Below are 14,514 nucleotides of genomic sequence, written 5' to 3'. Positions count from 1 at the left end.
AACTCTTGAAGGCCTGTTTTAAATAAGGACTGCCACCACAGAGTGACATATGAGGCCCGGTATTTAGGGTAATGAGAAAATATCTGACAGGATTTCCTTTTTAAAGTTTGCTTTAGTAAGCTCATTCTTGTGAGTGGTGGCCCCAAAAGTTGACTTGTTTTTGAATTAGGCTATTTATTGTATAGGTGGAAATTATTGCACAATGACTGATTTCTTTAGCAGATAAATTATTAATTATCAACATTAACAACTGTTCTTAAACTTGGTTTTCCGAATATTTAGGTAATTTAGCATTCCTATTAGGGCCTCCTAGCATTAATATTGACTTCAGGTTGGTGTAGGTTCATGTAATAGGGACATTTGCATATGAGATGTCATTTGGCCAGCTTATGAGCTAACACAATGAGGTTTGTACATTAATTTGAAGGATTTCTCGCCGTTTCACATACGCTGTGTATCTCCTATAATTTTGCTTACGCCCAGTAGCTACACACAGGGATTAATAGTGTTGACAAGACACAGGGTTTGATAGTGTTTGACAGCAGTGAAATCTGTTTCAGATTTCCTCCTGTCAAAAAGGGGGGGGAGGAGGAGAATATTGGCTTTCTGCTGGCCCCTGAGGAGGTTCGCTTCCCGCTAGCCCCTTAAGAAATTAACACCCTTATGCATCAAGCCAAAATCCAGTCGGTAAAATACCGATTCCTTATTAGCTCCCGGTATTAAGTAAAAAATACCCAATCCCAATGCATCAACCCAAAAGCAGAAATCGGTAATTAAGGAATTCTTAAATAGCGATTCTTTACATAGGGATTCCTTCAATACCGATTCCTTAAATAGCTCTTGCATTTAAGGAATCCCAAAGTGAGATTCCTTAAATGCAATGCATCAAAGTTAAAAAATTAGCGATTTCGCTAATAAGGGGAGCAAATTACCATGAAGATGAACTGCATGGTAATTTGCAAAAACTTTGAAAAATGCACTTTTGTGCATTTTTCAAAGTGTCATGTTGCGCACACACATGCCCTTAGAGCATGTGTGTGTGCAACATATGTGCACATATCATTTTCAGGGGTGCAACAGGGTGTCCTTTTGACACCCTGGCACCCTTGAAAGTGCTCCAGCTATTAGCGATTCGGTAATACCGAATCGCTAATACAGAATGGCTTTACATTCATTCCTATGGGCCTCCAAGCCCATAGGAATGAATGGGTAGGTATTCCTTATTACCGATTCGGTATTACCGATTCGGTAATAAGGAATGTTAAGGAATCGCTATTTGAATAGCGATTCCTACATGCATAGCATTTTGCTATTCCTTATTAGCGATTCCTTATTTTTCGCTAATAAGGAATCGCAAATGCTAATGTTGATGCATATGCCCCTTAGCCCCTTAGAAATTAGCCCCCTTAGAAATTAAGCCAAGGAAATAGGTATGGTGCTTTCCCCTTTTTCTCATGTTTTATTGTGATCTTTCAGGGGAATTAGTTGTGGGCACCGGAACGTATTCAATTGATTTCTGGTTTTTCACAGCCCAAGACACAAAAAGACTAAAGTCCTCAAGAACACACTGTGGCATTTGAAGAATTAAAGAGAGTTTTATGCCAAGCACCAGTTTTAGCAAACCCTGATTACAACAAATCGTTTATGTTTTTTGTGACAGAGCGGGATGGAACAGCACTATCTGTCCTAACACAAGATCATGCAGGAAAACACGAGCCCTGTGCTTATTTTTCTAGTACATTAGACCCAGTAGCACAGGCTTTGCCTGCGTGCCTAAAATCAGTTGCAGCAACGGCCTTAGCCATAAGACAAAGTGACTTGATAGTGCTGGGCCACCCTCTGACAGTACAAGTACCACACGCAGTAGAGGTTCTCTTGAACCGGACACAAACACGACACCTGACTGTAGCTAGACTGACAGGCTATGAGCCAACGTTATTTCAACCACACATAGAGATCAGACGATGCAACATACTGAATCCTGCTACCCTTTTGCCCTCCAGTACAGAAAGCGTTTCACCACACAACTGTGTTGAAGTAATACATACCGTGACTAAACCAAGACAAGACTTGACAGATGTTGCACTCCCAGACCCCGACCTAACACTATATGTTGACGGCTCATGCATGAGGACAGGGGCGGGAGAATTAGTGGCAGCATATGCAGTGACTGCTGATACTGTAATAATAGAGACTAAAAGAATAGACATATTGTCAGCACAAGCAGCAGAGCTCATCGCCCTGACACAAGCGTGCATAAGAGCTAAGCACCTGAGAGTAAACATTTACACCGATTTTGTGGAGAGAAAGAGGTTTCTTGACCTCTCATGGGGCCAAGATACAGCATGGCCCCCTTATTCAAGCCCTACTGGAAGCAATACATTTACTAACAGCCATAGCTATCCTAAAATGTAAAGCACATACTAGAGCCACAGATACCATTTCCCAAGGCAATGATCTGGCAGACCGAACTGCTAAACAGACAGCTCAGACCCCACTAGACATGACAAAGTTACAGGTTCAATAAGTGTCCAAAGCCATGACAGTTAGGGATCCTTCCAAGGATGTACAAGACATACAGACACATGCTACTATGGACGAATTAAAGAAATGGTCGGAACAAGGAGGGGTACTGACTGATCAGGGTTGGATGAATAAGGGCAAATCCACATGGTTTCTTCCTGATACCATGGTACAAGTGATTATAAATACCGCACATAGTCCTGCACACTTAGGAGAGAAAGCAATGATAGATAGCTTACAGAATATATGGTTCAACAAGCACCTGCGTGCAGCAGCGAAACAAAAGGTCAGAACATGTATGATCTGTTGCCAATTCAATCCAGGTAAAGGCATTCCGATGGAACAAGGTGGATTCCATCCACCTGACCACCCTTTTGAAGTGCTCCAAATGGATTATATCCAAATAAACAGATGTAGAGGTTACAAATATGTCCTGGTACTAATGAAGCAGGTGTCCCTTCTGTTAGGGTATACCTGGAAATTCCATTGTGTGCGACATCCTGAAGCAGCAGGCCTTGTAGAAAGACATAATCAGACATTAAAATTTTGCGCAGACAAAGGTATAGACTGGATGGTAGCCCTGCCGGTTGCCCTCTTTTACATGCGAATGGTAGCTCATTCTAGAACAGGCTTATCTCCCTATGAAGTGGTCTTTGGTAGACCACCAAAATATGTGGGCACTACAATGCCTAAAAGATTACTTATGTTGACAGTAACATGCTGACAGATTACCTGGCTTCCTTGATGTCTGCACTACTCTCTTGTTGTTCGCAGGTTGCTGCCGCCTTCCCTGACAACACCCAGGTCAAAGAATACTCCATCGCTCCTGGATGGAAGGCGCCAAAGTCAGTGCTCTGGACCACGGGGACGGCCGTTAAAGTCAAAAGGCGGAAAGGATGATTGCACCTTCACCACTCTTTTACAAAGGAAAAAAAAAACTTTGAACTTGGATTTTGGATTTTGAACAACATTTTCTAGAGGAGAATGCCCAGAAGTTTCCACAAAGCTAAATTGTGATCCAAGAAGTCAGAACCCGTTTGATCAATTAAGTCCACTAGGTGGTGAAGCGGTTGAACATGTATTCTGGCTCGCATAAGATCTTGGACAATAACATAAAGCAAAAATAAGAGAGCTAGATAAGAAGCAAATAGATGCATAGTGACTGTAATTTTTCAATCTCTTATGTACATCACGATAATATGTATCAGCTTAATACTACATGCTATTTTTCCTCCTATTGCCTCACTTTTACACTCCTCCACTAATTATACCATAAAGCACACATTTAGTGATCTGCCATCCTATGAGCTATCATATCGACTTGCCTTACGCAACAATACCTTTATTCAGATGCTGCACCATTCATATCAGACTAGCAATGCTACAGACTGCTGGGTCTGTGGCCGACTCCCCCCCTATCAGAACTATAAGGGAGTTTTGCCCCTCTTTCTCTATCCGTTCACACACAATGGCTCCTGTGGAGCATGGTTTAGTTTGATTAATTCCCTAGATTCGAATTCCGCAGTTTATCAAGACAACTGGGTATGGGGAAACCTGAATTTAGTTTTTGCTTAAAGTCTGCTACCCTAACAAGGAGGGACTTCCCAAAAGAACAGGAACTGATCTAAGAAATGAAGTATATGGATTAGGTAATTTTACACTTAACCTCATGATCCTGAACGTTGAATGTGAAGCTACACCAATCTTGCCCGCCATGTCCGTATTCCCAGTAAAAGGGGAATTATGTATAAGAAAGAATGGCTCCATACACATGGGCCATAGTAAATGCACCACTGTAATAAAATTCAGTGATCAAGGCAAGTCTACATTTAGAGCTTCTCGTCATTCCTACTTTATATGTGGCCAGACCGCATATATACGCCTACCTCTAGATTGGGACGGTACCTGTTACATAGCATTCCTCCTACCACCTGTTTTCCTAGCTCCTCCTGATTATCATAAAAATACTCATTTAGTACACAATAGACAGCAGAGAGATCTCCCAATTGTCGATTACACTGAAGCAGCATGGGAAAAATACACAGATTTCAATAAAGGTTTCTTTCCCTATATAGGTACAGTTACCAATAGTAAGCTGATACGTAGATTAACCAGAACCCTTGAAGCAGTAGTGAACGAAACTATTTCCGCCTTAGGCAATTTAACAGAAGAGCAGTCTGCTATGCGGATTGTTGTGCTTCAAAATAGTCTTGTCCTTGACGTTATCCTGGCCGATAGGGGCGGAGCTTGTAGGGTCATCGGATCAAGCTATTGCATTTTTCATACCAGAAAATTCGCCATCTGTATATAAAGCCATAACTCGCCTTCATAAGATTGTAAGCCAGATACACCAGAATCCAGGCACCTGGACTTGGTCCGGTTGGTTTTGGAGTGTATTATCTACCTTTGGATGGAGGGTCCTATCCTTCCTAGGTATTGGCCTTCTCATACTATTCAGTTGCTGTCTATGTCTACAATGTGGACCAGCGATCTGTGGTCTGTGTGCCACATCGTGTATTCCACCACCAAGATTTCATTCAAGATCACGGAAGAAGAAAGAAGAACAAATGATGCTATATGAACAGATCAATGGATTGATGAAGATTGATATCTCTTGAAGGGCAAGTAGGGGACAAGGAGGGAATGTGGAAATGTGGATTTTCCTGGTCAGTTATGTCCCCTATCTTGGACCCCAACGGTTCTATGTGCATGTCACAAGTACATGTATGTTTCCCTCCAGTTCCAGTTATGAAGACGCAAATACATGTGCGTCCACCGTCAACATGTCCTCTGTCAGATCCGCCATGAATGGGCTGGATATTCGATTCCTAAGTATGAAAGGCCACCGACTTTTTATGGCTAAGTTACTCCATTTTTGCAGTTCAGGCAGAGTAGGCCCGATTCTGTCCTCAAAGCCTTTCCCTGCTCTCTGCCTCTGACAGCATCAGTTTGAGCCCGCATCTGTATCCATGAACTTTGTCCTACTCCCTGTGCGGCTAACGGTGCCTGCCTCGGCCAGTTTTGCCTGCCTGCCAAGAAACCGTATTTCACCTTCGAATTATCTACTTTGCTCCTCAGCCGATGCATTCCTGTCTAGTAGTTTAAGTAAACATTCTTCCAGCTACCGAGCAAAAGGGCCCGGCCTCGCTGTCTTCATGCAAGTAATTCATAGCCCTGTTACCATGGAAAGTTTCTGCCCCTTGCATCTCATATAGACACTTAGACGCTTGTACACGCACTCACAGTCAGTATAGAATAGATTTTGTCCGAGAGCCCTTCCCTTGTGGATAACACAGTTCTTTAAACATAGGATATTAGATATGATTTGGGATTAGGTTGACATAACCCCAGACTTTTGTCTCCACATGTAGAGCTAAATGTCAAGTCCCTTTCTCCCTCTAGTTGCACGTCTATCACACGTCATGCTGCTGCGCGCGCATCTCTGCCAAGTATTTCTGCTGACATTGCGAAATCATCTCCAGGTATCCACCCACACATGACAAATTACCCATTATCATCAAGTGGACGCCCACATGGACGCCCACCTTCACGCCTACTTACACGCCCACATGCTCTTATCTCATTCTCTCTTGCTCTCTTGCTTACGTACAATTGAGAAATGTATATATACTGTACTCTGTGAATAATGTTTTGAGAATATTGAGAATACTTTTCAGCCCCGTCCAGATCCTTTTTTGGTGATGGAAATATTCTCCCTTTGACTCGAGTTATTGGAATAAAGCCCTTTATGAATCTGATACCACAGACTCAGCCTCTTGCTTTATGCATGATCTTATTTATATACTTAAAAGTCTGAGAGCGTAATATTTTATTTACCACACAGATAGTGCTGTTCCATCCCGCTCTGTCACAAAAAGCATAAACGATTTGTTGTAATCAGGGTTTGCTAAAACTGGTGCTTGACATAAAGCTCTCTTTAATTCTTCAAATGCCACAGTGTGTTCTTGAGGACTTTAGTCTTTTTGTGTCTTGGGCTGGGAAAAACCAGAAATCAATTGAATACGTTCCGGTGCCCACAACTACTTCCCCTGAAAGATCACAATAAAACATGAGAAAAAGGGGAAAACACCATACCTATTTCCTCGGCTTAATTTCTAAGGGGGCTAATTTCTAAGGGGCTTAATTTCTTAAGGGGCTAGCGGGAAGCGAACCTCCTCAGGGGCCAGCAGAAAGCCAATATTCTCCTCCTTCCCCCCCCTTTTTGACAGGAGGAAATCTGAAACAGATTTCACTGCTGTCAAACACTATCAAACCCTGTGTCTTGACAATACTATTAATCCCTGTGTGTAGCTACTGGGCGTAAGCAAAATTATAGGAGATACACAGCGTATTTGAAACGGCGAGAAATCCTTCAAATTAATGTACAAACCTCATTGTGTTAGCTCATAAGCTGGCCAAATGACATCTCATATGCTAATGTCCCTATTACATGAACCTACACCAACCTGAAGTCAATATTAATGCTAGGAGGCCCTAATAGGAATGCTAAATCACCTAAATATTCGGAAAACCAAGTTTAAGAACAGTTGTTAATGTTGATAATTAATAATTTATCTGCTAAAGAAATCAGTCATTGTGCAATAATTTCCACCTATACAATAAATAGCCTAATTCAAAAACAAGTCAACTTTTGGGGCCACCACTCACAAGAATGAGCTTACTAAAGCAAACTTTAAAAAGGAAATCCTGTCAGATATTTTCTCATTACCCTAAATACCGAGCCTCATTTGTCACTCTGTGGTGGCAGTCCTTATTTAAAACAGGCCTTCAAGAGTTAAGATGCGAGTGCACAGATCATAATTGTTCCTTAATGTCCAATCTGGAAACATATGACCGAGGCTGCCTGTCTATAAGAGAAAGGCAGTCATGTGATACATATTTTAGTCTTGCATAACTTTTCCTTCTTTTATTCATCTCCAATACCAATTAGACATACACTGATAACGTGTTGTCTGCTATTTTGACAGCATGATAAAGGTAATATCACGTCTGTGAAATTTAGTAATTGTGAACAAGTTCCAGCCAAGCGCTGTGCAAAGATCGCCGTCGTCACGACTATCTCTGTACTTGCACAGGAGAACTTGGTATTAAACGCTAAACAGACTGGTCAATACAACACAAAAACAAAACATATATAAAATACATATGCCAAGCCATCAGTATACCAGGCACAGAAAGCATAGACAATTACACTAACATATATAAATGAGCAGCGATGCGCAATTACAGTACCTACAGCTCAGATGCGAACATTCTGGCCTGCTTAATTTGTCAGGCTTATAATCAATAACTTATTTACCTGCCCTATACAACCCCATCTGGCAGTGGGTCATCCCAATGATGACCGCGTCAAGTCTGACACACAGGATCAGCAACAATAATCAAAAAATGACGAACACACGAACCTGTCTCTTTTTTTTTTTTTTTTAAATGTGCTATGCTTCTTTGTACACAATGTACCCTCATGTCCTAGTCGAAGATGCATCTCACATCTTTCCTCACAGACCCGTAACTACTGGATCATTTATCCAATGCAACTGGTGGCAGCTTGTGGCCACAATTCAAAAATGTCTGAATTTGAAAATCGTTTTTATATAGGCACATAGCCCTTAAAATTCCAAACAAGAGCAACATTTTACTTTCTGGCCAGAAGCAATATAACAATTGCTAAAAAATAAAACAAATCTTCTCCATAGACATTTCCTCGGGGCACTTGTTTTGCACAGAATAGAACAAGGGAATCTTTCTCGACTTACATTTCTCAGCTGCCCTGTCTTATCAGAGAAGCTAAAAATAGCCCCTCAGCGCGGCCTGAGCCTGGGCTGCCAGCCATCTTTTGTTTGTTTTTCCTACTCCTGGCCCCAAGGCTCTCCAGCTGCAGGCATTACACAGATGCGATGTCAGAGAAGCCTTCTAAGCAGTGCCTCTGTTCTGCTCCTCTCACCGGCCCCCACCTACACTGGCTACAAGGTCAGAATCTGACTCCGATTTCTGTATCACATTCTGCTCTACACGGCCCCCACCTTCTCCTCACTCTGAAGCTGTCAAAGACAAAAAGACTACTCAATTCCATAAAAACTGCAATAATTCGCCGAATTGAAAAATTATTTTTATATACAATTTGCTCTCAGGGGGTCATAATCTTACCGTCTTGACCCAGCACATTGGCTCACTGGACCATCAAGAACACAAACCTGTATTCATGAACAATTTGCAAATTCGAAATACCCACAATTCTTTTTCCAAGCTAAACTTTTCACTAATTATTTTTCGTTAACACTTTGTACATTAGGGGTGTCATCAAATCACAGGAGTTGCTCCTTCTCTAGCTGCACCCCTCTCAATTTCCTATTGACAACGTAGTCAAATGTTGGACCATGTAAACACCAGCTATGCGCTGTTCATTTGGTGGGTGGCTCAAGAACCTTTGGGCTACTATATCATTATTATTTGTATCGTTGTACTTGCTGTTGCACTCTAACTGGTCTTTCTACTGGGGCCACTCTTGCTAGGTCCTCTGAAAGGACGGGATAAATACCAGCAACGTCAGTATTTCTTTTTCTGTCAGCCTGCGCTCATTTTACCAGCTCAAATTCCTCCTGTAACATCTCATCCTTGGCTTTTCCAGACTCCAGTCCACTCCTCTCTGCTTCGTGAAACACTTACTCTGACCTTCTATGTGACGTCTTGCGCCAAAAACTCAATGGCATCCTTCCAAGCTGGTCTACATTTCCTCTTTCATAAGAGCGTTTCGTTGTCTGTCTACTTGTTCTGCTTTTACTCGGATACCTTCCTCAACTAATACGCTTTCTCGGGCTTTGTCTGAAACCTCCCTACTTTTCTCTTCTTTTCTGAGCGCTTTCTCTGAGCGTCTATGCAATTCCTTATGCCATAATTCAATGACATATTTTTGTTACTGTCTGGCCTTCCTTTTCCATAACTCTTCTTCTACTTTCATAATGCATTCTGCATCCCAGGTCCCAGCTACGGGCCACCTCTGACTTTCTGGTAATTCTTTGGTGTAGTCCACCCATAAATCAAGAAATAGTATGGCATCTAAGCCATGTTTGTGATACATGAAGTGCCCTGGAGTGTCCCTAGGAGGAATAGGAACGGCTTCTTCAAGTACCCCTTTTCTAGTAGTGATCTGTCTTAACTTCGAAAAGAGCGGCATATTGACAACTGATCTGATACTTAATCTTGAACACTTTGTCTTGAACACACTTGGTACAAAAGGCACAATAATGAACAGTCATTCATACCACAACATGCAGGACGTTTTTTAACACATTAGACATTAAACATTAAACATTTTGTGTCCTAAAATGACCAACAGTGATGATCGTCTGCATGACTAAATCACCAAGCATAATTCTTGACCATAACTAGATACTTCGGAATACTTGATATACTGCTAAACAGTACAGATACACTGCTGAAACAGTGCAGACCGGATTTGTGTACCCAAACCCGTCTTGACCGGCACAACCTATGTGCACGTCAGAACGCCTCCCCGGTAATGGTACTCACCGGGTAGCTCGAAACGGAAGGCCTCGGAGAATGGACTGGACTCGACGACTGCGGACATCGGACCCTCTGGACATCGGGACTTCGAAAACCTGGTGGGCCTCTGTATACCTCGGACACAGCTCTCTCGCAGGTGGGCTCTGGGTAGACAATCTGCGTTCCTCACCGCCTCGTATGGATGCCTGGTCGCAGTCTGTCCCCTTCATTGGCCTGAGGGAGTTGGCGGGAAAACCCGCGACGTGCGCGCTTGAAGTCCATCACGGCTATGGAAGGGGGCAAAACTGGACCTTCATCTCCGGCGTGTGGGGAAAGAGATTAAACTGTTCGGGCGCCATTCTGTGGTAAATAAAATATCACGCTGTCATAATTTTTCAGATATCAATAAGATCATGCATAAAGCAAGAGGCTGAGTCTGTGGTATCAGATTAATAAAGGGCTTTATTCCAATAACTCGAGTCAAAGGGAGAATATTTCCATCACCAAAAAAGGATCTGGACGGGGGTGAAAAGTATTCTCAATATTCTCAAAACATTATTCACAGAGTACAGTATATATACATTTCTCAATTGTACGTAAGCAAAAGAGCAAGAGAGAATGAGATAAGAGCATGTGGGCGTGTAAGTAGGCGTGAAGGTGGGCGTCCATGTGGGCGTCCACTTGATGATAATGGGTAATTTGTCATGTGTGGGTGGATACCTGGAGATGATTTCGCAATGTCAGCAGAAATACTTGGCAGAGATGCGCGCGCAGCAGCATGACGTGTGATTGACGCGCAACTAGAGGGTGAAGGGGACTTGACATTTAGCTCTACATGTGGAGACAAAAAGTCTGGGGGGTCAAGTCAACCTAATCCCAAATCATATCTAACATCCTATGTTTAAAGAACTATGTTATCCACAAGGGAAGGGCTCTCGGACAGAATCTATTCTATACTGACTGTGTGTGCGTGCACAAGCGTCTAAGTGTCTATATGAGATGCAAGGGGCAGAAAACTTTCCATGGTAACAGGGCTATGAATTACTTGCATGAAGACAGCGAGGCCGGGCCCTTTTGCTCGGTAGCTGGAAGAATGTTTACTTAAACTACTAGACAGGAATGCATCGGCTGAGGAGCAAAGTAGATAATTCGAAGGTGAAATACGGTTTCTTGGCAGGCAGGCAAAACTGGCCGAGGCAGGCACCGTTAGCCGCACAGGGAGTAGGACAAAGTTCATGGATACAGATGCGAGCTCAAGCTGAAGCTGTCAGAGGCAGAGAGCAGGGAAAGGCTTGAGGACAGAATCGGGCCTACTCGCCTGAACTGTAAAAATGGAGTAACTGAGCCATATAAAGTCGGTGGCCTTTCATACTTAGGAATCGAATATCCAGCCCATTCATGGCGGATCTGACAGAGGACATGTTGACGGTGGACGCACATATGTTTGCGTCTTCAAAACTGGAACTGGAGGGAACATACATGTACTTGTAACATGCACATAGAACCGTTGGGGTCCAAGATAGGGGACATAACTGACCAGAAAAATCCACATTTCCACATAACTCTTACTCTGGCCTAATAGCTAAGGTGTTAGACTCGCACTCTGGCCTACTGGTTAAGGTCTTAACTCTTACTCTGGCCTAATAGCTAAGGTCTTAGATTCGTACAATGGCCTAATGGTTAAGGTCTTAACTTTTACTCTGGCCTAATAGCTAAGGTCTTAGACTCGTGCTCTGGCCTAATTGTTAAGGTCTTAACTCTTACTCTGGCCTACTGGTTAAGGTCTTAACTCTTACTCTGGCCTAATAGCTAAGGTCTTAGACTCGTACTCTGGCCTAATGGTTAAGGTCTTAACTCTTACTCTGGCCTAATAGCTAAGGTCTTAACTCTTACTCTGGCCTAATAGCTAAGGTCTTAGACTCGTACTATGGCCTACAGGTTAAGGTCTGAACTCTTACTCTGGTCTAATAGCTAAGGTCTATGACTCGTAATCTGGCCTACTGGTTAAGGTCCTAACTCTTACTCTGGCCTAATAGATAAGGTCTTAACTCTTACTCTGGCCTAATAGCTAAGGTCTTAGACTCGTACTATGGCCTAATGGTTAAGGTCTTAACTCTTACTCTGGCCTAATAGCTAAGGTCTTAACTCTTACTCTGGCATAATAGCTAAGGTCTTAGACTCCTACTCTGGCCTAATAGCTAAGGTCTTAACTCTTACTCTGGCCTACTGGTTAAGGTTTTAACTCTTACTCTGGCCTACTAGCTAAGGTCTTAGACTCGTAATCTGGCCTAATAGCTAAGGTCTTAGACTCGTACTCTGGCCTAATAGCTAAGGTCTTAGACTCATACTCTGGCCTACTGGTTAAGGTCTTAACTCTTACTCTGGCCTAATAGCTAAGGTCTTAGACTCGTACTCTGGCCTACTGGTTAAGGTCTTAACTCTTACTCTGGCCTAATAGCTAAGGTCTTAGAGTCGTACTCTGGCCTACTGGTTAAGGTCTTAACTCTTACTCTGGCCTAATAGCTAAGGTCTTAGACTCGTACTCTGGCCTAATGTTTAAGGTCTTAACACTTACTCTGGCCTAATAGCTAAGGTCTTAGACTCGTACTCTGGCCTACTGGTTAAGGTGTTAACTCTTACTCTGGCCTAATACCTAAGGTCTTAAATTTTACTCTGGCCTAATAGCTAAGGTCTTAGACTCGTACTCTGGCCTAATGGTTAAGGTCTTAACTCTTACTCTGGCCTAATAGCTAAGGTCTTAGACTCATACTATGGCCTACATGTTAAGGTCTTAACTCTTAGTCTGGCCTAATGGTTAAGGTCTTAACTCTTACTCTGGCCAAATAGCTAAGGTCTTAGACTCGTACTCTGGCCTAATAGCTAAGGTCTTAGACTCGTACTCTGGCCTACTGGTTAAGGTCGTAACTCTTACTCTGGCCTAATGGCTAAGGTCTTAGACTCGTACTCTGGCCTAATGGCTAAGGTCTTAGACTCGTACTCTGGCCTAATGGTTAAGGTCTTAACTCTTACTCTGGAATAATAGCTAAGGTCTTAGACTCGTACTATCGCCTACAGTTTAAGCTCCTTACTCTTACTCTGGCCTAATAGTTAAGGTTTTAACTATTACTCTGGCCTAATAGCTACAGTCTTAGACTCGTACTCTGGCCTAATGGTTAAGGTCTTAACTCCTACTCTGGCCTAATAGCTAAGGTCTTAACTCTTACTCTGGCCTAATAGCTAAGGTCTTAGACTCGTACTATGGCCTACAGTTTAAGGTCTTAACTCTTACTCTGGCCTAATAGCTAACGTCTTAGGTTCGTACTCTGGCCTACTGGTTAAGGTCTTAACTCTTACTCTGGCCTAATAGCTAAGGTCTTAGACTCTTACTATGGCCTAATGGTTAAGGTCTTAACTCTTACTCTGGCCTAATAGCTAAGGTCTTAACTCTTTCTCTGGCCTAATAGCTAAGGTCTTAGACTCGTACTCTTGCCTAATGGTTAAGGTCTTAACTCTTACTCTGGCCTAATAGCTAAGGTCTTAGACTCGTACTCTGGCCTACTGGTTAAGGTCTTAACTCTTACTCTGGCCTAATAGCTAAGGTCTTAGATTCGTACTATGGCCTAATGGTTAAGGTCTTAGACTCTTACTATGGCATAATGGTTAAGGTCTTAACTCTTACTCTGGCCTAATAGCTAAGGTCTTAACTCTTTCTCTGGCCTAATAGCTAAGGTCTTAGACTCGTACTCTGGCCTAATGGTTATGGTCTTAACTCTTACTCTGGCCTAATAGCTAAGGTCTTAGACTCGTACTCTGGCCTAATGGTTAAGTTCTTAACTCTTACTCTGGCCTAATAGCTAAGGTCTTAGAATCGTACTCTGGCCTAATGGTTAAGGTCTTAACTCTTACTCTGGCCTAATAGCTAAGGTCTTAACTTTTACTCTGGCCTAAAAGCTAAGGTCTTTGACTCGTACTCTGGCCTATTGGTTAAGGTCTTAACTCTTACTCTGGCCTAATAGCTAAGGTCTTATACTCGTACTCTGGCCTAATGGTTAAGGTCTTAACTCTTACTCTGGCCTACAGATTAAGGTCTTAACTCTTACTCTGGCCTGCTGGTTAAGGTCTTAACTCTTACTCTGGCCTAATAGCTAAGGTCTTAGACTCGTGCTCTGGCCTAATGGTTAAGGTCTTAACTCTTACGCTGGCCTACTGGTTAAGGTCTTAACTCTTACTCTGGCCTAATAGCTAAGGTCTTAACTCTTACTCTGGCCTAATAGCTAAGGTCTTAGAATCGTACTCTGGCCTAATGGTTAAGGTCTTAACTATTACTCTGGCCTAATAGCTAAGGTCTTAGACTCCTACTCTGGCCTAATGGTTAAGGTCTTAACTCTTACTCTGGCCTAATAGCTAAGGTATTAACTCTTACTCTGGCCTAATAGCTAAGGTCTTAACTCCTACTCTGGCCTAATG

This window comes from Triturus cristatus, chromosome 12 (genome assembly GCF_964204655.1).
Source record: "Triturus cristatus chromosome 12, aTriCri1.1, whole genome shotgun sequence".
Classification (NCBI taxonomy): Eukaryota; Metazoa; Chordata; class Amphibia; order Caudata; family Salamandridae; genus Triturus; species Triturus cristatus.
This window is presented reverse-complemented; position numbering follows the sequence as displayed.